This window comes from Ambystoma mexicanum, unplaced genomic scaffold (genome assembly GCF_040938575.1).
Source record: "Ambystoma mexicanum isolate Mex_15411 unplaced genomic scaffold, UKY_AmexF1_1 Mex_scaf20, whole genome shotgun sequence".
NCBI lineage: Eukaryota > Metazoa > Chordata > Amphibia > Caudata > Ambystomatidae > Ambystoma > Ambystoma mexicanum.
This window is the reverse complement of record NW_027182434.1, coordinates 1,659,346-1,680,031: the sequence shown is the minus strand read 5'-3', so window position 1 is coordinate 1,680,031 and position 20,686 is coordinate 1,659,346. Positions and strand designations below refer to the sequence as shown.

The 20,686-nt window shown below is 51.5% G+C and overlaps 20 non-coding genes across 20 annotated transcripts; 7 read left to right on the top strand and 13 right to left on the bottom strand.

Moving 5' to 3' along the window:
* Positions 1 to 1,273: 1,273 nt before the first annotated feature.
* Positions 1,274 to 1,355, bottom strand: TRNAL-AAG (transfer RNA leucine (anticodon AAG)). The gene has a single exon. It is a non-coding gene; the product is annotated as a tRNA-Leu (tRNA).
* A 540-nt stretch (positions 1,356 to 1,895) lies between these two features.
* Positions 1,896 to 1,967, top strand: TRNAD-GUC (transfer RNA aspartic acid (anticodon GUC)). The gene has a single exon. It is a non-coding gene; the product is annotated as a tRNA-Asp (tRNA).
* Positions 1,968 to 2,741: 774 nt separating this feature from the next.
* Positions 2,742 to 2,823, bottom strand: TRNAL-AAG (transfer RNA leucine (anticodon AAG)). Its single transcript has one exon. It is a non-coding gene; the product is annotated as a tRNA-Leu (tRNA).
* Positions 2,824 to 4,159: 1,336 nt separating this feature from the next.
* Positions 4,160 to 4,241, bottom strand: TRNAL-AAG (transfer RNA leucine (anticodon AAG)). Its single transcript has one exon. It is a non-coding gene; the product is annotated as a tRNA-Leu (tRNA).
* Positions 4,242 to 6,199: 1,958 nt separating this feature from the next.
* On the top strand, positions 6,200 to 6,271 carry TRNAD-GUC (transfer RNA aspartic acid (anticodon GUC)). The gene has a single exon. It is a non-coding gene; the product is annotated as a tRNA-Asp (tRNA).
* Positions 6,272 to 7,045: 774 nt separating this feature from the next.
* Positions 7,046 to 7,127, bottom strand: TRNAL-AAG (transfer RNA leucine (anticodon AAG)). The gene has a single exon. It is a non-coding gene; the product is annotated as a tRNA-Leu (tRNA).
* Positions 7,128 to 8,463: 1,336 nt separating this feature from the next.
* On the bottom strand, positions 8,464 to 8,545 carry TRNAL-AAG (transfer RNA leucine (anticodon AAG)). Its single transcript has one exon. It is a non-coding gene; the product is annotated as a tRNA-Leu (tRNA).
* Positions 8,546 to 9,881: 1,336 nt separating this feature from the next.
* Positions 9,882 to 9,963, bottom strand: TRNAL-AAG (transfer RNA leucine (anticodon AAG)). The gene has a single exon. It is a non-coding gene; the product is annotated as a tRNA-Leu (tRNA).
* Positions 9,964 to 10,503: 540 nt separating this feature from the next.
* On the top strand, positions 10,504 to 10,575 carry TRNAD-GUC (transfer RNA aspartic acid (anticodon GUC)). The gene has a single exon. It is a non-coding gene; the product is annotated as a tRNA-Asp (tRNA).
* Positions 10,576 to 11,349: 774 nt separating this feature from the next.
* Positions 11,350 to 11,431, bottom strand: TRNAL-AAG (transfer RNA leucine (anticodon AAG)). The gene has a single exon. It is a non-coding gene; the product is annotated as a tRNA-Leu (tRNA).
* Positions 11,432 to 11,972: 541 nt separating this feature from the next.
* On the top strand, positions 11,973 to 12,044 carry TRNAD-GUC (transfer RNA aspartic acid (anticodon GUC)). The gene has a single exon. It is a non-coding gene; the product is annotated as a tRNA-Asp (tRNA).
* Positions 12,045 to 12,818: 774 nt separating this feature from the next.
* TRNAL-AAG (transfer RNA leucine (anticodon AAG)) lies at positions 12,819 to 12,900 on the bottom strand. Its single transcript has one exon. It is a non-coding gene; the product is annotated as a tRNA-Leu (tRNA).
* A 1,373-nt stretch (positions 12,901 to 14,273) lies between these two features.
* Positions 14,274 to 14,355, bottom strand: TRNAL-AAG (transfer RNA leucine (anticodon AAG)). Its single transcript has one exon. It is a non-coding gene; the product is annotated as a tRNA-Leu (tRNA).
* Positions 14,356 to 14,896: 541 nt separating this feature from the next.
* Positions 14,897 to 14,968, top strand: TRNAD-GUC (transfer RNA aspartic acid (anticodon GUC)). Its single transcript has one exon. It is a non-coding gene; the product is annotated as a tRNA-Asp (tRNA).
* Positions 14,969 to 15,742: 774 nt separating this feature from the next.
* On the bottom strand, positions 15,743 to 15,824 carry TRNAL-AAG (transfer RNA leucine (anticodon AAG)). The gene has a single exon. It is a non-coding gene; the product is annotated as a tRNA-Leu (tRNA).
* A 541-nt stretch (positions 15,825 to 16,365) lies between these two features.
* On the top strand, positions 16,366 to 16,437 carry TRNAD-GUC (transfer RNA aspartic acid (anticodon GUC)). Its single transcript has one exon. It is a non-coding gene; the product is annotated as a tRNA-Asp (tRNA).
* A 774-nt stretch (positions 16,438 to 17,211) lies between these two features.
* TRNAL-AAG (transfer RNA leucine (anticodon AAG)) lies at positions 17,212 to 17,293 on the bottom strand. Its single transcript has one exon. It is a non-coding gene; the product is annotated as a tRNA-Leu (tRNA).
* Positions 17,294 to 17,834: 541 nt separating this feature from the next.
* Positions 17,835 to 17,906, top strand: TRNAD-GUC (transfer RNA aspartic acid (anticodon GUC)). Its single transcript has one exon. It is a non-coding gene; the product is annotated as a tRNA-Asp (tRNA).
* A 774-nt stretch (positions 17,907 to 18,680) lies between these two features.
* Positions 18,681 to 18,762, bottom strand: TRNAL-AAG (transfer RNA leucine (anticodon AAG)). Its single transcript has one exon. It is a non-coding gene; the product is annotated as a tRNA-Leu (tRNA).
* Positions 18,763 to 20,149: 1,387 nt separating this feature from the next.
* Positions 20,150 to 20,231, bottom strand: TRNAL-AAG (transfer RNA leucine (anticodon AAG)). Its single transcript has one exon. It is a non-coding gene; the product is annotated as a tRNA-Leu (tRNA).
* Between the last annotated feature and the right edge of the window lie 455 nt (positions 20,232 to 20,686).

The following is a 20,686-nucleotide window of genomic DNA, read 5'->3' as shown; positions in this document are numbered from 1 at the left end:
TTCTCCTTGGAAAGTCTGGAGACAGGCAGTGGAAGGGCAGGCAAACTGTCAGGTGCGCAGAGGAGGGGAGACCATGAGGCAAGGTGGGAGATGGGGGCAAGAAGTGAGAAAAAAACTAATCGCAAGCTAGGGCAGGATTCGGAAAGTGAAGCCGAAAAGGGGCTTAGCATGCAGCCCAGGGGTTTCTTTGACTGTCCTAAGCCCACAGGGACTTTGCCGTCCTCAGCTCATGAGACTTGAGATGGGTAGCTTGATTTGCTGAGGAAATGCGGGATGACAGATTCAACTCTGGAGTCAAACATAGCCCGGAACTATCGCCTTAAACTGAGTTTTAAGCCTGGTGCCGATAAAAAGAAAGAAATTAGCCTTAGATCGGGCAAGCCGTTTGACGGGGGAAAATGAGACCCCCTAGGCCAGCTAGGTGGTCGCTGGATGCTGTGCAGACATCAGCAGCTGTTCATTTCATGCCCTCACGTCTCCTCGTTAGTATAGTGGTCAGTATCCCCGCCTGTCACGCGGGAGATAGTTCTTGACAAATATTCTTGAAGATTAGGCTGAGTCAAGTAGGGAATGGGTGCCAAGAACTGACTCTTTAAGAAAAAAGCACCGGCAACGCTAGTCATCGTACAATATTTATGCACAATTGCTTACATTAGGCGGCCGGTCCACTTTATTGAGTCCCCCTCAGCACCATTTAGTGCTCCTGTTGTCTGCGAAGTCCAAATTGTAACCCTGAATCAGTTCCTCTTCTGACCCTTTGTATCATGTTACATGACGAGTAATGATCACCTGTTAGCTTTATCCCTAATTATAACTCTCACTCTTTCCCTGCATCTAACCCTAGCTCTAATCCCATCATTAACCTCGGTCCGGGCACACGCGTGAACCCTTACTCTCATCTCAGCCTCTCCTGGTGATACATCACACCTGGGATCGTTTGCTCCCTGTGGGCTGTGGGAAATTTGCTACCAGCACGCCCTGGAAGTGGGGCTCATTCCGCTGCAACGGGAGGTCTTCCCAGGACGCGTCACAGCTCAACGCAAGAGCTCCTGGGTTTCGAAGGCTCTTGCAGCAAGCCTTCACAAAGCAGCAGGGAGCGCCGTTCCAGATGGGAAACTTGAGACTGGATGTCCAGAAAAGCAAGACGTCAGAAGCGAAACCTTTTTCCTGCAGGGTGTGGCATACCATCCGCTTGCTCATTGCGACAGAGGTGGCACTAATGAAGGAAGAGGTCAACGTTACGTTCTTCTTTAAAATGCAAGGCCAGGAAAAGTGGCAGCGGTGGGATTTGAACCCACGCCTCCGAAGAGACTGGAGCCTTAATCCAGCGCCTTAGACCGCTCGGCCACGCTACCTCCCTGCTAGTCGCCGAAAGCGGAACTTGACCCGTTGCCCGGCCCGCTTTAGTGCTTTGCCTTTTCTCCTTGGAAAGTCTGGAGACAGGCAGTGGAAGGGCAGGCAAACTGTCAGGTGCGCAGAGGAGGGGAGACCATGAGGCAAGGTGGGAGATGGGGGCAAGAAGTGAGAAAAAAACTAATCGCAAGGTAGGGCAGGATTCGGAAAGTGAAGCCGAAAAGGGGCTTAGCATGCAGCCCAGGGGTTTCTTTGACTGTCCTAAGCCCACAGGGACTTTGCCGTCCTCAGCTCATGAGACTTGAGATGGGTAGCTTGATTTGCTGAGGAAATGCGGGATGACAGATTCAACTCTGGAGTCAAACATAGCCCGGAACTATCGCCTTAAACTGAGTTTTAAGCCTGGTGCCGATAAAAAGAAAGAAATTAGCCTTAGATCGGGCAAGCCGTTTGACGGGGGAAAATGAGACCCCCTAGGCCAGCTAGGTGGTCGCTGGATGCTGTGCAGACATCAGCAGCTGTTCATTTCATGCCCTCACGTCTCCTCGTTAGTATAGTGGTCAGTATCCCCGCCTGTCACGCGGGAGACCGGGGTTCAATTCCCCGACGGGGAGGTTAAACCTTTTCTGGATTTTTTTTAGTTCTTGACAAATATTCTTGAAGATTAGGCTGAGTCAAGTAGGGAATGGGTGCCAAGAACTGACTCTTTAAGAAAAAAGCACCGGCAACGCTAGTCATCGTACAATATTTGTGCACAATTGCTTACATTAGGCGGCCGGTCCACTTTATTGAGTCCCCCTCAGCACCATTTAGTGCTCCTGTTGTCTGCGAAGTCCAAATTGTAACCCTGAATCAGTTCCTCTTCTGACCCTTTGTATCATGTTACATGACGAGTAATGATCACCTGTTAGCTTTATCCCTAATTATAACTCTCACTCTTTCCCTGCATCTAACCCTAGCTCTAATCCCATCATTAACCTCGGTCCGGGCACACGCGTGAACCCTTACTCTCATCTCAGCCTCTCCTGGTGATACATCACACCTGGGATCGTTTGCTCCCTGTGGGCTGTGGGAAATTTGCTACCAGCACGCCCTGGAAGTGGGGCTCATTCCGCTGCAACGGGAGGTCTTCCCAGGACGCGTCACAGCTCAACGCAAGAGCTCCTGGGTTTCGAAGGCTCTTGCAGCAAGCCTTCACAAAGCAGCAGGGAGCGCCGTTCCAGATGGGAAACTTGAGACTGGATGTCCAGAAAAGCAAGACGTCAGAAGCGAAACCTTTTTCCTGCAGGGTGTGGCATACCATCCGCTTGCTCATTGCGACAGAGGTGGCACTAATGAAGGAAGAGGTCAACGTTACGTTCTTCTTTAAAATGCAAGGCCAGGAAAAGTGGCAGCGGTGGGATTTGAACCCACGCCTCCGAAGAGACTGGAGCCTTAATCCAGCGCCTTAGACCGCTCGGCCACGCTACCTCCCTGCTAGTCGCCGAAAGCGGAACTTGACCCGTTGCCCGGCCCGCTTTAGTGCTTTGCCTTTTCTCCTTGGAAAGTCTGGAGACAGGCAGTGGAAGGGCAGGCAAACTGTCAGGTGCGCAGAGGAGGGGAGACCATGAGGCAAGGTGGGAGATGGGGGCAAGAAGTGAGAAAAAAACTAATCGCAAGCTAGGGCAGGATTCGGAAAGTGAAGCCGAAAAGGGGCTTAGCATGCAGCCCAGGGGTTTCTTTGACTGTCCTAAGCCCACAGGGACTTTGCCGTCCTCAGCTCATGAGACTTGAGATGGGTAGCTTGATTTGCTGAGGAAATGCGGGATGACAGATTCAACTCTGGAGTCAAACATAGCCCGGAACTATCGCCTTAAACTGAGTTTTAAGCCTGGTGCCGATAAAAAGAAAGAAATTAGCCTTAGATCGGGCAAGCCGTTTGACGGGGGAAAATGAGACCCCCTAGGCCAGCTAGGTGGTCGCTGGATGCTGTGCAGACATCAGCAGCTGTTCATTTCATGCCCTCACGTCTCCTCGTTAGTATAGTGGTCAGTATCCCCGCCTGTCACGCGGGAGATAGTTCTTGACAAATATTCTTGAAGATTAGGCTGAGTCAAGTAGGGAATGGGTGCCAAGAACTGACTCTTTAAGAAAAAAGCACCGGCAACGCTAGTCATCGTACAATATTTATGCACAATTGCTTACATTAGGCGGCCGGTCCACTTTATTGAGTCCCCCTCAGCACCATTTAGTGCTCCTGTTGTCTGCGAAGTCCAAATTGTAACCCTGAATCAGTTCCTCTTCTGACCCTTTGTATCATGTTACATGACGAGTAATGATCACCTGTTAGCTTTATCCCTAATTATAACTCTCACTCTTTCCCTGCATCTAACCCTAGCTCTAATCCCATCATCAACCTCGGTCCGGGCACACGCGTGAACCCTTACTCTCATCTCAGCTTCTCCTGGTGATACATCACACCTGGGATCGTTTGCTCCCTGTGGGCTGTGGGAAATTTGCTACCAGCACGCCCTGGAAGTGGGGCTCATTCCGCTGCAACGGGAGGTCTTCCCAGGACGCGTCACAGCTCAACGCAAGAGCTCCTGGGTTTCGAAGGCTCTTGCAGCAAGCCTTCACAAAGCAGCAGGGAGCGCCGTTCCAGATGGGAAACTTGAGACTGGATGTCCAGAAAAGCAAGACGTCAGAAGCGAAACCTTTTTCCTGCAGGGTGTGGCATACCATCCGCTTGCTCATTGCGACAGAGGTGGCACTAATGAAGGAAGAGGTCAACATTACGTTCTTCTTTAAAATGCAAGGCCAGGAAAAGTGGCAGCGGTGGGATTTGAACCCACGCCTCCGAAGAGACTGGAGCCTTAATCCAGCGCCTTAGACCGCTCGGCCACGCTACCTCCGTGCTAGTCGCCGAAAGCGGAACTTGACCCGTTGCCCGGCCCGCTTTAGTGCTTTGCCTTTTCTCCTTGGAAAGTCTGGAGACAGGCAGTGGAAGGGCAGGCAAACTGTCAGGTGCGCAGAGGAGGGGAGACCATGAGGCAAGGTGGGAGATGGGGGCAAGAAGTGAGAAAAAAACTAATCGCAAGCTAGGGCAGGATTCGGAAAGTGAAGCCGAAAAGGGGCTTAGCATGCAGCCCAGGGGTTTCTTTGACTGTCCTAAGCCCACAGGGACTTTGCCGTCCTCAGCTCATGAGACTTGAGATGGGTAGCTTGATTTGCTGAGGAAATGCGGGATGACAGATTCAACTCTGGAGTCAAACATAGCCCGGAACTATCGCCTTAAACTGAGTTTTAAGCCTGGTGCCGATAAAAAGAAAGAAATTAGCCTTAGATCGGGCAAGCCGTTTGACGGGGGAAAATGAGACCCCCTAGGCCAGCTAGGTGGTCGCTGGATGCTGTGCAGACATCAGCAGCTGTTCATTTCATGCCCTCACGTCTCCTCGTTAGTATAGTGGTCAGTATCCCCGCCTGTCACGCGGGAGATAGTTCTTGACAAATATTCTTGAAGATTAGGCTGAGTCAAGTAGGGAATGGGTGCCAAGAACTGACTCTTTAAGAAAAAAGCACCGGCAACGCTAGTCATCGTACAATATTTGTGCACAATTGCTTACATTAGGCGGCCGGTCCACTTTATTGAGTCCCCCTCAGCACCATTTAGTGCTCCTGTTGTCTGCGAAGTCCAAATTGTAACCCTGAATCAGTTCCTCTTCTGACCCTTTGTATCATGTTACATGACGAGTAATGATCACCTGTTAGCTTTATCCCTAATTATAACTCTCACTCTTTCCCTGCATCTAACCCTAGCTCTAATCCCATCATTAACCTCGGTCCGGGCACACGCGTGAACCCTTACTCTCATCTCAGCCTCTCCTGGTGATACATCACACCTGGGATCGTTTGCTCCCTGTGGGCTGTGGGAAATTTGCTACCAGCACGCCCTGGAAGTGGGGCTCATTCCGCTGCAACGGGAGGTCTTCCCAGGACGCGTCACAGCTCAACGCAAGAGCTCCTGGGTTTCGAAGGCTCTTGCAGCAAGCCTTCACAAAGCAGCAGGGAGCGCCGTTCCAGATGGGAAACTTGAGACTGGATGTCCAGAAAAGCAAGACGTCAGAAGCGAAACCTTTTTCCTGCAGGGTGTGGCATACCATCCGCTTGCTCATTGCGACAGAGGTGGCACTAATGAAGGAAGAGGTCAACGTTACGTTCTTCTTTAAAATGCAAGGCCAGGAAAAGTGGCAGCGGTGGGATTTGAACCCACGCCTCCGAAGAGACTGGAGCCTTAATCCAGCGCCTTAGACCGCTCGGCCAGGCTACCTCCCTGCTAGTCGCCGAAAGCGGAACTTGACCCGTTGCCCGGCCCGCTTTAGTGCTTTGCCTTTTCTCCTTGGAAAGTCTGGAGACAGGCAGTGGAAGGGCAGGCAAACTGTCAGGTGCGCAGAGGAGGGGAGACCATGAGGCAAGGTGGGAGATGGGGGCAAGAAGTGAGAAAAAAACTAATCGCAAGCTAGGGCAGGATTCGGAAAGTGAAGCCGAAAAGGGGCTTAGCATGCAGCCCAGGGGTTTCTTTGACTGTCCTAAGCCCACAGGGACTTTGCCGTCCTCAGCTCATGAGACTTGAGATGGGTAGCTTGATTTGCTGAGGAAATGCGGGATGACAGATTCAACTCTGGAGTCAAACATAGCCCGGAACTATCGCCTTAAACTGAGTTTTAAGCCTGGTGCCGATAAAAAGAAAGAAATTAGCCTTAGATCGGGCAAGCCGTTTGACGGGGGAAAATGAGACCCCCTAGGCCAGCTAGGTGGTCGCTGGATGCTGTGCAGACATCAGCAGCTGTTCATTTCATGCCCTCACGTCTCCTCGTTAGTATAGTGGTCAGTATCCCCGCCTGTCACGCGGGAGACCGGGGTTCAATTCCCCGACGGGGAGGTTAAACCTTTTCTGGATTTTTTTTAGTTCTTGACAAATATTCTTGAAGATTAGGCTGAGTCAAGTAGGGAATGGGTGCCAAGAACTGACTCTTTAAGAAAAAAGCACCGGCAACGCTAGTCATCGTACAATATTTGTGCACAATTGCTTACATTAGGCGGCCGGTCCACTTTATTGAGTCCCCCTCAGCACCATTTAGTGCTCCTGTTGTCTGCGAAGTCCAAATTGTAACCCTGAATCAGTTCCTCTTCTGACCCTTTGTATCATGTTACATGACGAGTAATGATCACCTGTTAGCTTTATCCCTAATTATAACTCTCACTCTTTCCCTGCATCTAACCCTAGCTCTAATCCCATCATTAACCTCGGTCCGGGCACACGCGTGAACCCTTACTCTCATCTCAGCCTCTCCTGGTGATACATCACACCTGGGATCGTTTGCTCCCTGTGGGCTGTGGGAAATTTGCTACCAGCACGCCCTGGAAGTGGGGCTCATTCCGCTGCAACGGGAGGTCTTCCCAGGACGCGTCACAGCTCAACGCAAGAGCTCCTGGGTTTCGAAGGCTCTTGCAGCAAGCCTTCACAAAGCAGCAGGGAGCGCCGTTCCAGATGGGAAACTTGAGACTGGATGTCCAGAAAAGCAAGACGTCAGAAGCGAAACCTTTTTCCTGCAGGGTGTGGCATACCATCCGCTTGCTCATTGCGACAGAGGTGGCACTAATGAAGGAAGAGGTCAACGTTACGTTCTTCTTTAAAATGCAAGGCCAGGAAAAGTGGCAGCGGTGGGATTTGAACCCACGCCTCCGAAGAGACTGGAGCCTTAATCCAGCGCCTTAGACCGCTCGGCCACGCTACCTCCCTGCTAGTTGCCGAAAGCGGAACTTGACCCGTTGCCCGGCCCGCTTTAGTGCTTTGCCTTTTCTCCTTGGAAAGTCTGGAGACAGGCAGTGGAAGGGCAGGCAAACTGTCAGGTGCGCAGAGGAGGGGAGACCATGAGGCAAGGTGGGAGATGGGGGCAAGAAGTGAGAAAAAAACTAATCGCAAGCTAGGGCAGGATTCGGAAAGTGAAGCCGAAAAGGGGCTTAGCATGCAGCCCAGGGGTTTCTTTGACTGTCCTAAGCCCACAGGGACTTTGCCGTCCTCAGCTCATGAGACTTGAGATGGGTAGCTTGATTTGCTGAGGAAATGCGGGATGACAGATTCAACTCTGGAGTCAAACATAGCCCGGAACTATCGCCTTAAACTGAGTTTTAAGCCTGGTGCCGATAAAAAGAAAGAAATTAGCCTTAGATCGGGCAAGCCGTTTGACGGGGGAAAATGAGACCCCCTAGGCCAGCTAGGTGGTCGCTGGATGCTGTGCAGACATCAGCAGCTGTTCATTTCATGCCCTCACGTCTCCTCGTTAGTATAGTGGTCAGTATCCCCGCCTGTCACGCGGGAGATAGTTCTTGACAAATATTCTTGAAGATTAGGCTGAGTCAAGTAGGGAATGGGTGCCAAGAACTGACTCTTTAAGAAAAAAGCACCGGCAACGCTAGTCATCGTACAATATTTATGCACAATTGCTTACATTAGGCGGCCGGTCCACTTTATTGAGTCCCCCTCAGCACCATTTAGTGCTCCTGTTGTCTGCGAAGTCCAAATTGTAACCCTGAATCAGTTCCTCTTCTGACCCTTTGTATCATGTTACATGACGAGTAATGATCACCTGTTAGCTTTATCCCTAATTATAACTCTCACTCTTTCCCTGCATCTAACCCTAGCTCTAATCCCATCATTAACCTCGGTCCGGGCACACGCGTGAACCCTTACTCTCATCTCAGCCTCTCCTGGTGATACATCACACCTGGGATCGTTTGCTCCCTGTGGGCTGTGGGAAATTTGCTACCAGCACGCCCTGGAAGTGGGGCTCATTCCGCTGCAACGGGAGGTCTTCCCAGGACGCGTCACAGCTCAACGCAAGAGCTCCTGGGTTTCGAAGGCTCTTGCAGCAAGCCTTCACAAAGCAGCAGGGAGCGCCGTTCCAGATGGGAAACTTGAGACTGGATGTCCAGAAAAGCAAGACGTCAGAAGCGAAACCTTTTTCCTGCAGGGTGTGGCATACCATCCGCTTGCTCATTGCGACAGAGGTGGCACTAATGAAGGAAGAGGTCAACGTTACGTTCTTCTTTAAAATGCAAGGCCAGGAAAAGTGGCAGCGGTGGGATTTGAACCCACGCCTCCGAAGAGACTGGAGCCTTAATCCAGCGCCTTAGACCGCTCGGCCACGCTACCTCCCTGCTAGTCGCCGAAAGCGGAACTTGACCCGTTGCCCGGCCCGCTTTAGTGCTTTGCCTTTTCTCCTTGGAAAGTCTGGAGACAGGCAGTGGAAGGGCAGGCAAACTGTCAGGTGCGCAGAGGAGGGGAGACCATGAGGCAAGGTGGGAGATGGGGGCAAGAAGTGAGAAAAAAACTAATCGCAAGCTAGGGCAGGATTCGGAAAGTGAAGCCGAAAAGGGGCTTAGCATGCAGCCCAGGGGTTTCTTTGACTGTCCTAAGCCCACAGGGACTTTGCCGTCCTCAGCTCATGAGACTTGAGATGGGTAGCTTGATTTGCTGAGGAAATGCGGGATGACAGATTCAACTCTGGAGTCAAACATAGCCCGGAACTATCGCCTTAAACTGAGTTTTAAGCCTGGTGCCGATAAAAAGAAAGAAATTAGCCTTAGATCGGGCAAGCCGTTTGACGGGGGAAAATGAGACCCCCTAGGCCAGCTAGGTGGTCGCTGGATGCTGTGCAGACATCAGCAGCTGTTCATTTCATGCCCTCACGTCTCCTCGTTAGTATAGTGGTCAGTATCCCCGCCTGTCACGCGGGAGATAGTTCTTGACAAATATTCTTGAAGATTAGGCTGAGTCAAGTAGGGAATGGGTGCCAAGAACTGACTCTTTAAGAAAAAAGCACCGGCAACGCTAGTCATCGTACAATATTTATGCACAATTGCTTACATTAGGCGGCCGGTCCACTTTATTGAGTCCCCCTCAGCACCATTTAGTGCTCCTGTTGTCTGCGAAGTCCAAATTGTAACCCTGAATCAGTTCCTCTTCTGACCCTTTGTATCATGTTACATGACGAGTAATGATCACCTGTTAGCTTTATCCCTAATTATAACTCTCACTCTTTCCCTGCATCTAACCCTAGCTCTAATCCCATCATTAACCTCGGTCCGGGCACACGCGTGAACCCTTACTCTCATCTCAGCCTCTCCTGGTGATACATCACACCTGGGATCGTTTGCTCCCTGTGGGCTGTGGGAAATTTGCTACCAGCACGCCCTGGAAGTGGGGCTCATTCCGCTGCAACGGGAGGTCTTCCCAGGACGCGTCACAGCTCAACGCAAGAGCTCCTGGGTTTCGAAGGCTCTTGCAGCAAGCCTTCACAAAGCAGCAGGGAGCGCCGTTCCAGATGGGAAACTTGAGACTGGATGTCCAGAAAAGCAAGACGTCAGAAGCGAAACCTTTTTCCTGCAGGGTGTGGCATACCATCCGCTTGCTCATTGCGACAGAGGTGGCACTAATGAAGGAAGAGGTCAACGTTACGTTCTTCTTTAAAATGCAAGGCCAGGAAAAGTGGCAGCGGTGGGATTTGAACCCACGCCTCCGAAGAGACTGGAGCCTTAATCCAGCGCCTTAGACCGCTCGGCCACGCTACCTCCCTGCTAGTCGCCGAAAGCGGAACTTGACCCGTTGCCCGGCCCGCTTTAGTGCTTTGCCTTTTCTCCTTGGAAAGTCTGGAGACAGGCAGTGGAAGGGCAGGCAAACTGTCAGGTGCGCAGAGGAGGGGAGACCATGAGGCAAGGTGGGAGATGGGGGCAAGAAGTGAGAAAAAAACTAATCGCAAGCTAGGGCAGGATTCGGAAAGTGAAGCCGAAAAGGGGCTTAGCATGCAGCCCAGGGGTTTCTTTGACTGTCCTAAGCCCACAGGGACTTTGCCGTCCTCAGCTCATGAGACTTGAGATGGGTAGCTTGATTTGCTGAGGAAATGCGGGATGACAGATTCAACTCTGGAGTCAAACATAGCCCGGAACTATCGCCTTAAACTGAGTTTTAAGCCTGGTGCCGATAAAAAGAAAGAAATTAGCCTTAGATCGGGCAAGCCGTTTGACGGGGGAAAATGAGACCCCCTAGGCCATCTAGGTGGTCGCTGGATGCTGTGCAGACATCAGCAGCTGTTCATTTCATGCCCTCACGTCTCCTCGTTAGTATAGTGGTCAGTATCCCCGCCTGTCACGCGGGAGACCGGGGTTCAATTCCCCGACGGGGAGGTTAAACCTTTTCTGGATTTTTTTTAGTTCTTGACAAATATTCTTGAAGATTAGGCTGAGTCAAGTAGGGAATGGGTGCCAAGAACTGACTCTTTAAGAAAAAAGCACCGGCAACGCTAGTCATCGTACAATATTTGTGCACAATTGCTTACATTAGGCGGCCGGTCCACTTTATTGAGTCCCCCTCAGCACCATTTAGTGCTCCTGTTGTCTGCGAAGTCCAAATTGTAACCCTGAATCAGTTCCTCTTCTGACCCTTTGTATCATGTTACATGACGAGTAATGATCACCTGTTAGCTTTATCCCTAATTATAACTCTCACTCTTTCCCTGCATCTAACCCTAGCTCTAATCCCATCATTAACCTCGGTCCGGGCACACGCGTGAACCCCTACTCTCATCTCAGCCTCTCCTGGTGATACATCACACCTGGGATCGTTTGCTCCCTGTGGGCTGTGGGAAATTTGCTACCAGCACGCCCTGGAAGTGGGGCTCATTCCGCTGCAACGGGAGGTCTTCCCAGGACGCGTCACAGCTCAACGCAAGAGCTCCTGGGTTTCGAAGGCTCTTGCAGCAAGCCTTCACAAAGCAGCAGGGAGCGCCGTTCCAGATGGGAAACTTGAGACTGGATGTCCAGAAAAGCAAGACGTCAGAAGCGAAACCTTTTTCCTGCAGGGTGTGGCATACCATCCGCTTGCTCATTGCGACAGAGGTGGCACTAATGAAGGAAGAGGTCAACGTTACGTTCTTCTTTAAAATGCAAGGCCAGGAAAAGTGGCAGCGGTGGGATTTGAACCCACGCCTCCGAAGAGACTGGAGCCTTAATCCAGCGCCTTAGACCGCTCGGCCACGCTACCTCCCTGCTAGTCGCCGAAAGCGGAACTTGACCCGTTGCCCGGCCCGCTTTAGTGCTTTGCCTTTTCTCCTTGGAAAGTCTGGAGACAGGCAGTGGAAGGGCAGGCAAACTGTCAGGTGCGCAGAGGAGGGGAGACCATGAGGCAAGGTGGGAGATGGGGGCAAGAAGTGAGAAAAAAACTAATCGCAAGCTAGGGCAGGATTCGGAAAGTGAAGCCGAAAAGGGGCTTAGCATGCAGCCCAGGGGTTTCTTTGACTGTCCTAAGCCCACAGGGACTTTGCCGTCCTCAGCTCATGAGACTTGAGATGGGTAGCTTGATTTGCTGAGGAAATGCGGGATGACAGATTCAACTCTGGAGTCAAACATAGCCCGGAACTATCGCCTTAAACTGAGTTTTAAGCCTGGTGCCGATAAAAAGAAAGAAATTAGCCTTAGATCGGGCAAGCCGTTTGACGGGGGAAAATGAGACCCCCCTAGGCCAGCTAGGTGGTCGCTGGATGCTGTGCAGACATCAGCAGCTGTTCATTTCATGCCCTCACGTCTCCTCGTTAGTATAGTGGTCAGTATCCCCGCCTGTCACGCGGGAGACCGGGGTTCAATTCCCCGACGGGGAGGTTAAACCGTTTCTGGATTTTTTTTAGTTCTTGACAAATATTCTTGAAGATTAGGCTGAGTCAAGTAGGGAATGGGTGCCAAGAACTGACTCTTTAAGAAAAAAGCACCGGCAACGCTAGTCATCGTACAATATTTGTGCACAATTGCTTACATTAGGCGGCCGGTCCACTTTATTGAGTCCCCCTCAGCACCATTTAGTGCTCCTGTTGTCTGCGAAGTCCAAATTGTAACCCTGAATCAGTTCCTCTTCTGACCCTTTGTATCATGTTACATGACGAGTAATGATCACCTGTTAGCTTTATCCCTAATTATAACTCTCACTCTTTCCCTGCATCTAACCCTAGCTCTAATCCCATCATTAACCTCGGTCCGGGCACACGCGTGAACCCCTACTCTCATCTCAGCCTCTCCTGGTGATACATCACACCTGGGATCGTTTGCTCCCTGTGGGCTGTGGGGAATTTGCTACCAGCACGCCCTGGAAGTGGGGCTCATTCCGCTGCAACGGGAGGTCTTCCCAGGACGCGTCACAGCTCAACGCAAGAGCTCCTGGGTTTCGAAGGCTCTTGCAGCAAGCCTTCACAAAGCAGCAGGGAGCGCCGTTCCAGATGGGAAACTTGAGACTGGATGTCCAGAAAAGCAAGACGTCAGAAGCGAAACCTTTTTCCTGCAGGGTGTGGCATACCATCCGCTTGCTCATTGCGACAGAGGTGGCACTAATGAAGGAAGAGGTCAACGTTACGTTCTTCTTTAAAATGCAAGGCCAGGAAAAGTGGCAGCGGTGGGATTTGAACCCACGCCTCCGAAGAGACTGGAGCCTTAATCCAGCGCCTTAGACCGCTCGGCCACGCTACCTCCCTGCTAGTCGCCGAAAGCGGAACTTGACCCGTTGCCCGGCCCGCTTTAGTGCTTTGCCTTTTCTCCTTGGAAAGTCTGGAGACAGGCAGTGGAAGGGCAGGCAAACTGTCAGGTGCGCAGAGGAGGGGAGACCATGAGGCAAGGTGGGAGATGGGGGCAAGAAGTGAGAAAAAAACTAATCGCAAGCTAGGGCAGGATTCGGAAAGTGAAGCCGAAAAGGGGCTTAGCATGCAGCCCAGGGGTTTCTTTGACTGTCCTAAGCCCACAGGGACTTTGCCGTCCTCAGCTCATGAGACTTGAGATGGGTAGCTTGATTTGCTGAGGAAATGCGGGATGACAGATTCAACTCTGGAGTCAAACATAGCCCGGAACTATCGCCTTAAACTGAGTTTTAAGCCTGGTGCCGATAAAAAGAAAGAAATTAGCCTTAGATCGGGCAAGCCGTTTGACGGGGGAAAATGAGACCCCCCTAGGCCAGCTAGGTGGTCGCTGGATGCTGTGCAGACATCAGCAGCTGTTCATTTCATGCCCTCACGTCTCCTCGTTAGTATAGTGGTCAGTAGCGGGAGACCGGGGTTCAATTCCCCGACGGGGAGGTTAAACCGTTTCTGGATTTTTTTTAGTTCTTGACAAATATTCTTGAAGATTAGGCTGAGTCAAGTAGGGAATGGGTGCCAAGAACTGACTCTTTAAGAAAAAAGCACCGGCAACGCTAGTCATCGTACAATATTTGTGCACAATTGCTTACATTAGGCGGCCGGTCCACTTTATTGAGTCCCCCTCAGCACCATTTAGTGCTCCTGTTGTCTGCGAAGTCCAAATTGTAACCCTGAATCAGTTCCTCTTCTGACCCTTTGTATCATGTTACATGACGAGTAATGATCACCTGTTAGCTTTATCCCTAATTATAACTCTCACTCTTTCCCTGCATCTAACCCTAGCTCTAATCCCATCATTAACCTCGGTCCGGGCACACGCGTGAACCCCTACTCTCATCTCAGCCTCTCCTGGTGATACATCACACCTGGGATCGTTTGCTCCCTGTGGGCTGTGGGAAATTTGCTACCAGCACGCCCTGGAAGTGGGGCTCATTCCGCTGCAACGGGAGGTCTTCCCAGGACGCGTCACAGCTCAACGCAAGAGCTCCTGGGTTTCGAAGGCTCTTGCAGCAAGCCTTCACAAAGCAGCAGGGAGCGCCGTTCCAGATGGGAAACTTGAGACTGGATGTCCAGAAAAGCAAGACGTCAGAAGCGAAACCTTTTTCCTGCAGGGTGTGGCATACCATCCGCTTGCTCATTGCGACAGAGGTGGCACTAATGAAGGAAGAGGTCAACGTTACGTTCTTCTTTAAAATGCAAGGCCAGGAAAAGTGGCAGCGGTGGGATTTGAACCCACGCCTCCGAAGAGACTGGAGCCTTAATCCAGCGCCTTAGACCGCTCGGCCACGCTACCTCCCTGCTAGTCGCCGAAAGCGGAACTTGACCCGTTGCCCGGCCCGCTTTAGTGCTTTGCCTTTTCTCCTTGGAAAGTCTGGAGACAGGCAGTGGAAGGGCAGGCAAACTGTCAGGTGCGCAGAGGAGGGGAGACCATGAGGCAAGGTGGGAGATGGGGGCAAGAAGTGAGAAAAAAACTAATCGCAAGCTAGGGCAGGATTCGGAAAGTGAAGCCGAAAAGGGGCTTAGCATGCAGCCCAGGGGTTTCTTTGACTGTCCTAAGCCCACAGGGACTTTGCCGTCCTCAGCTCATGAGACTTGAGATGGGTAGCTTGATTTGCTGAGGAAATGCGGGATGACAGATTCAACTCTGGAGTCAAACATAGCCCGGAACTATCGCCTTAAACTGAGTTTTAAGCCTGGTGCCGATAAAAAGAAAGAAATTAGCCTTAGATCGGGCAAGCCGTTTGACGGGGGAAAATGAGACCCCCCTAGGCCAGCTAGGTGGTCGCTGGATGCTGTGCAGACATCAGCAGCTGTTCATTTCATGCCCTCACGTCTCCTCGTTAGTATAGTGGTCAGTATCCCCGCCTGTCACGCGGGAGACCGGGGTTCAATTCCCCGACGGGGAGGTTAAACCGTTTCTGGATTTTTTTTAGTTCTTGACAAATATTCTTGAAGATTAGGCTGAGTCAAGTAGGGAATGGGTGCCAAGAACTGACTCTTTAAGAAAAAAGCACCGGCAACGCTAGTCATCGTACAATATTTGTGCACAATTGCTTACATTAGGCGGCCGGTCCACTTTATTGAGTCCCCCTCAGCACCATTTAGTGCTCCTGTTGTCTGCGAAGTCCAAATTGTAACCCTGAATCAGTTCCTCTTCTGACCCTTTGTATCATGTTACATGACGAGTAATGATCACCTGTTAGCTTTATCCCTAATTATAACTCTCACTCTTTCCCTGCATCTAACCCTAGCTCTAATCCCATCATTAACCTCGGTCCGGGCACACGCGTGAACCCCTACTCTCATCTCAGCCTCTCCTGGTGATACATCACACCTGGGATCGTTTGCTCCCTGTGGGCTGTGGGAAATTTGCTACCAGCACGCCCTGGAAGTGGGGCTCATTCCGCTGCAACGGGAGGTCTTCCCAGGACGCGTCACAGCTCAACGCAAGAGCTCCTGGGTTTCGAAGGCTCTTGCAGCAAGCCTTCACAAAGCAGCAGGGAGCGCCGTTCCAGATGGGAAACTTGAGACTGGATGTCCAGAAAAGCAAGACGTCAGAAGCGAAACCTTTTTCCTGCAGGGTGTGGCATACCATCCGCTTGCTCATTGCGACAGAGGTGGCACTAATGAAGGAAGAGGTCAACGTTACGTTCTTCTTTAAAATGCAAGGCCAGGAAAAGTGGCAGCGGTGGGATTTGAACCCACGCCTCCGAAGAGACTGGAGCCTTAATCCAGCGCCTTAGACCGCTCGGCCACGCTACCTCCCTGCTAGTCGCCGAAAGCGGAACTTGACCCGTTGCCCGGCCCGCTTTAGTGCTTTGCCTTTTCTCCTTGGAAAGTCTGGAGACAGGCAGTGGAAGGGCAGGCAAACTGTCAGGTGCGCAGAGGAGGGGAGACCATGAGGCAAGGTGGGAGATGGGGGCAAGAAGTGAGAAAAAAACTAATCGCAAGCTAGGGCAGGATTCGGAAAGTGAAGCCGAAAAGGGGCTTAGCATGCAGCCCAGGGGTTTCTTTGACTGTCCTAAGCCCACAGGGACTTTGCCGTCCTCAGCTCATGAGACTTGAGATGGGTAGCTTGATTTGCTGAGGAAATGCGGGATGACAGATTCAACTCTGGAGTCAAACATAGCCCGGAACTATCGCCTTAAACTGAGTTTTAAGCCTGGTGCCGATAAAAAGAAAGAAATTAGCCTTAGATCGGGCAAGCCGTTTGACGGGGGAAAATGAGACCCCCCTAGGCCAGCTAGGTGGTCGCTGGATGCTGTGCAGACATCAGCAGCTGTTCATTTCATGCCCTCACGTCTCCTCGTTAGTATAGTGGTCAGTATCCCCGCCTGTCACGCGGGAGACCGGGGTTCAATTCCCCGACGGGGAGGTTAAACCGTTTCTGGATTTTTTTTAGTTCTTGACAAATATTCTTGAAGATTAGGCTGAGTCAAGTAGGGAATGGGTGCCAAGAACTGACTCTTTAAGAAAAAAGCACCGGCAACGCTAGTCATCGTACAATATTTGTGCACAATTGCTTACATTAGGCGGCCGGTCCACTTTATTGAGTCCCCCTCAGCACCATTTAGTGCTCCTGTTGTCTGCGAAGTCCAAATTGTAACCCTGAATCAGTTCCTCTTCTGACCCTTTGTATCATGTTACATGACGAGTAATGATCACCTGTTAGCTTTATCCCTAATTATAACTCTCACTCTTTCCCTGCATCTAACCCTAGCTCTAATCCCATCATTAACCTCGGTCCGGGCACACGCGTGAACCCCTACTCTCATCTCAGCCTCTCCTGGTGATACATCACACCTGGGATCGTTTGCTCCCTGTGGGCTGTGGGAAATTTGCTACCAGCACGCCCTGGAAGTGGGGCTCATTCCGCTGCAACGGGAGGTCTTCCCAGGACGCGTCACAGCTCAACGCAAGAGCTCCTGGGTTTCGAAGGCTCTTGCAGCAAGCCTTCACAAAGCAGCAGGGAGCGCCGTTCCAGATGGGAAACTTGAGACTGGATGTCCAGAAAAGCAAGACGTCAGAAGCGAAACCTTTTTCCTGCAGGGTGTGGCATACCATCCGCTTGCTCATTGCGACAGAGGTGGCACTAATGAAGGAAGAGGTCAACGTTACGTTCTTCTTTAAAATGCAAGGCCAGGAAAAGTGGCAGCGGTGGGATTTGAACCCACGCCTCCGAAGAGACTGGAGCCTTAATCCAGCGCCTTAGACCGCTCGGCCACGCTACCTCCCTGCTAGTCGCCGAAAGCGGAACTTGACCCGTTGCCCGGCCCGCTTTAGTGCTTTGCCTTTTCTCCTTGGAAAGTCTGGAGACAGGCAGTGGAAGGGCAGGCAAACTGTCAGGTGCGCAGAGGAGGGGAGACCATGAGGCAAGGTGGGAGATGGGGGCAAGAAGTGAGAAAAAAACTAATCGCAAGCTAGGGCAGGATTCGGAAAGTGAAGCCGAAAAGGGGCTTAGCATGCAGCCCAGGGGTTTCTTTGACTGTCCTAAGCCCACAGGGACTTTGCCGTCCTCAGCTCATGAGACTTGAGATGGGTAGCTTGATTTGCTGAGGAAATGCGGGATGACAGATTCAACTCTGGAGTCAAACATAGCCCGGAACTATCGCCTTAAACTGAGTTTTAAGCCTGGTGCCGATAAAAAGAAAGAAATTAGCCTTAGATCGGGCAAGCCGTTTGACGGGGGAAAATGAGACCCCCCTAGGCCAGCTAGGTGGTCGCTGGATGCTGTGCAGACATCAGCAGCTGTTCATTTCATGCCCTCACGTCTCCTCGTTAGTATAGTGGTCAGTATCCCCGCCTGTCACGCGGGAGACCGGGGTTCAATTCCCCGACGGGGAGGTTAAACCGTTTCTGGATTTTTTTTAGTTCTTGACAAATATTCTTGAAGATTAGGCTGAGTCAAGTAGGGAATGGGTGCCAAGAACTGACTCTTTAAGAAAAAAGCACCGGCAACGCTAGTCATCGTACAATATTTGTGCACAATTGCTTACATTAGGCGGCCGGTCCACTTTATTGAGTCCCCCTCAGCACCATTTAGTGCTCCTGTTGTCTGCGAAGTCCAAATTGTAACCCTGAATCAGTTCCTCTTCTGACCCTTTGTATCATGTTACATGACGAGTAATGATCACCTGTTAGCTTTATCCCTAATTATAACTCTCACTCTTTCCCTGCATCTAACCCTAGCTCTAATCCCATCATTAACCTCGGTCCGGGCACACGCGTGAACCCCTACTCTCATCTCAGCCTCTCCTGGTGATACATCACACCTGGGATCGTTTGCTCCCTGTGGGCTGTGGGAAATTTGCTACCAGCACGCCCTGGAAGTGGGGCTCATTCCGCTGCAACGGGAGGTCTTCCCAGGACGCGTCACAGCTCAACGCAAGAGCTCCTGGGTTTCGAAGGCTCTTGCAGCAAGCCTTCACAAAGCAGCAGGGAGCGCCGTTCCAGATGGGAAACTTGAGACTGGATGTCCAGAAAAGCAAGACGTCAGAAGCGAAACCTTTTTCCTGCAGGGTGTGGCATACCATCCGCTTGCTCATTGCGACAGAGGTGGCACTAATGAAGGAAGAGGTCAACGTTACGTTCTTCTTTAAAATGCAAGGCCAGGAAAAGTGGCAGCGGTGGGATTTGAACCCACGCCTCCGAAGAGACTGGAGCCTTAATCCAGCGCCTTAGACCGCTCGGCCACGCTACCTCCCTGCTAGTCGCCGAAAGCGGAACTTGACCCGTTGCCCGGCCCGCTTTAGTGCTTTGCCTTTTCTCCTTGGAAAGTCTGGAGACAGGCAGTGGAAGGGCAGGCAAACTGTCAGGTGCGCAGAGGAGGGGAGACCATGAGGCAAGGTGGGAGATGGGGGCAAGAAGTGAGAAAAAAACTAATCGCAAGCTAGGGCAGGATTCGGAAAGTGAAGCCGAAAAGGGGCTTAGCATGCAGCCCAGGGGTTTCTTTGACTGTCCTAAGCCCACAGGGACTTTGCCGTCCTCAGCTCATGAGACTTGAGATGGGTAGCTTGATTTGCTGAGGAAATGCGGGATGACAGATTCAACTCTGGAGTCAAACATAGCCCGGAACTATCGCCTTAAACTGAGTTTTAAGCCTGGTGCCGATAAAAAGAAAGAAATTAGCCTTAGATCGGGCAAGCCGTTTGACGGGGGAAAATGAGACCCCCCTAGGCCAGCTAGGTGGTCGCTGGATGCTGTGCAGACATCAGCAGCTGTTCATTTCATGCCCTCACGTCTCCTCGTTAGTATAGTGGTCAGTATCCCCGCCTGTCACGCGGGAGACCGGGGTTCAATTCACCGACGGGGAGGTTAAACCGTTTCTGGATTTTTTTTAGTTCTTGACAAATATTCTTGAAGATTAGGCTGAGTCAAGTAGGGAATGGGTGCCAAGAACTGACTCTTTAAGAAAAAAGCACCGGCAACGCTAGTCATCGTACAATATTTGTGCACAATTGCTTACATTAGGCGGCCGGTCCACTTTATTGAGTCCCCCTCAGCACCATTTAGTGCTCCTGTTGTCTGCGAAGTCCAAATTGTAACCCTGAATCAGTTCCTCTTCTGACCCTTTGTATCATGTTACATGACGAGTAATGATCACCTGTTAGCTTTATCCCTAATTATAACTCTCACTCTTTCCCTGCATCTAACCCTAGCTCTAATCCCATCATTAACCTCGGTCCGGGCACACGCGTGAACCCCTACTCTCATCTCAGCCTCTCCTGGTGATACATCACACCTGGGATCGTTTGCTCCCTGTGGGCTGTGGGAAATTTGCTACCAGCACGCCCTGGAAGTGGGGCTCATTCCGCTGCAACGGGAGGTCTTCCCAGGACGCGTCACAGCTCAACGCAAGAGCTCCTGGGTTTCGAAGGCTCTTGCAGCAAGCCTTCACAAAGCAGCAGGGAGCGCCGTTCCAGATGGGAAACTTGAGACTGGATGTCCAGAAAAGCAAGACGTCAGAAGCGAAACCTTTTTCCTGCAGGGTGTGGCATACCATCCGCTTGCTCATTGCGACAGAGGTGGCACTAATGAAGGAAGAGGTCAACGTTACGTTCTTCTTTAAAATGCAAGGCCAGGAAAAGTGGCAGCGGTGGGATTTGAACCCACGCCTCCGAAGAGACTGGAGCCTTAATCCAGCGCCTTAGACCGCTCGGCCACGCTACCTCCCTGCTAGTCGCCGAAAGCGGAACTTGACCCGTTGCCCGGCCCGCTTTAGTGCTTTGCCTTTTCTCCTTGGAAAGTCTGGAGACAGGCAGTGGAAGGGCAGGCAAACTGTCAGGTGCGCAGAGGAGGGGAGACCATGAGGCAAGGTGGGAGATGGGGGCAAGAAGTGAGAAAAAAACTAATCGCAAGCTAGGGCAGGATTCGGAAAGTGAAGCCGAAAAGGGGCTTAGCATGCAGCCCAGGGGTTTCTTTGACTGTCCTAAGCCCACAGGGACTTTGCCGTCCTCAGCTCATGAGACTTGAGATGGGTAGCTTGATTTGCTGAGGAAATGCGGGATGACAGATTCAACTCTGGAGTCAAACATAGCCCGGAACTATCGCCTTAAACTGAGTTTTAAGCCTGGTGCCGATAAAAAGAAAGAAATTAGCCTTAGATCGGGCAAGCCGTTTGACGG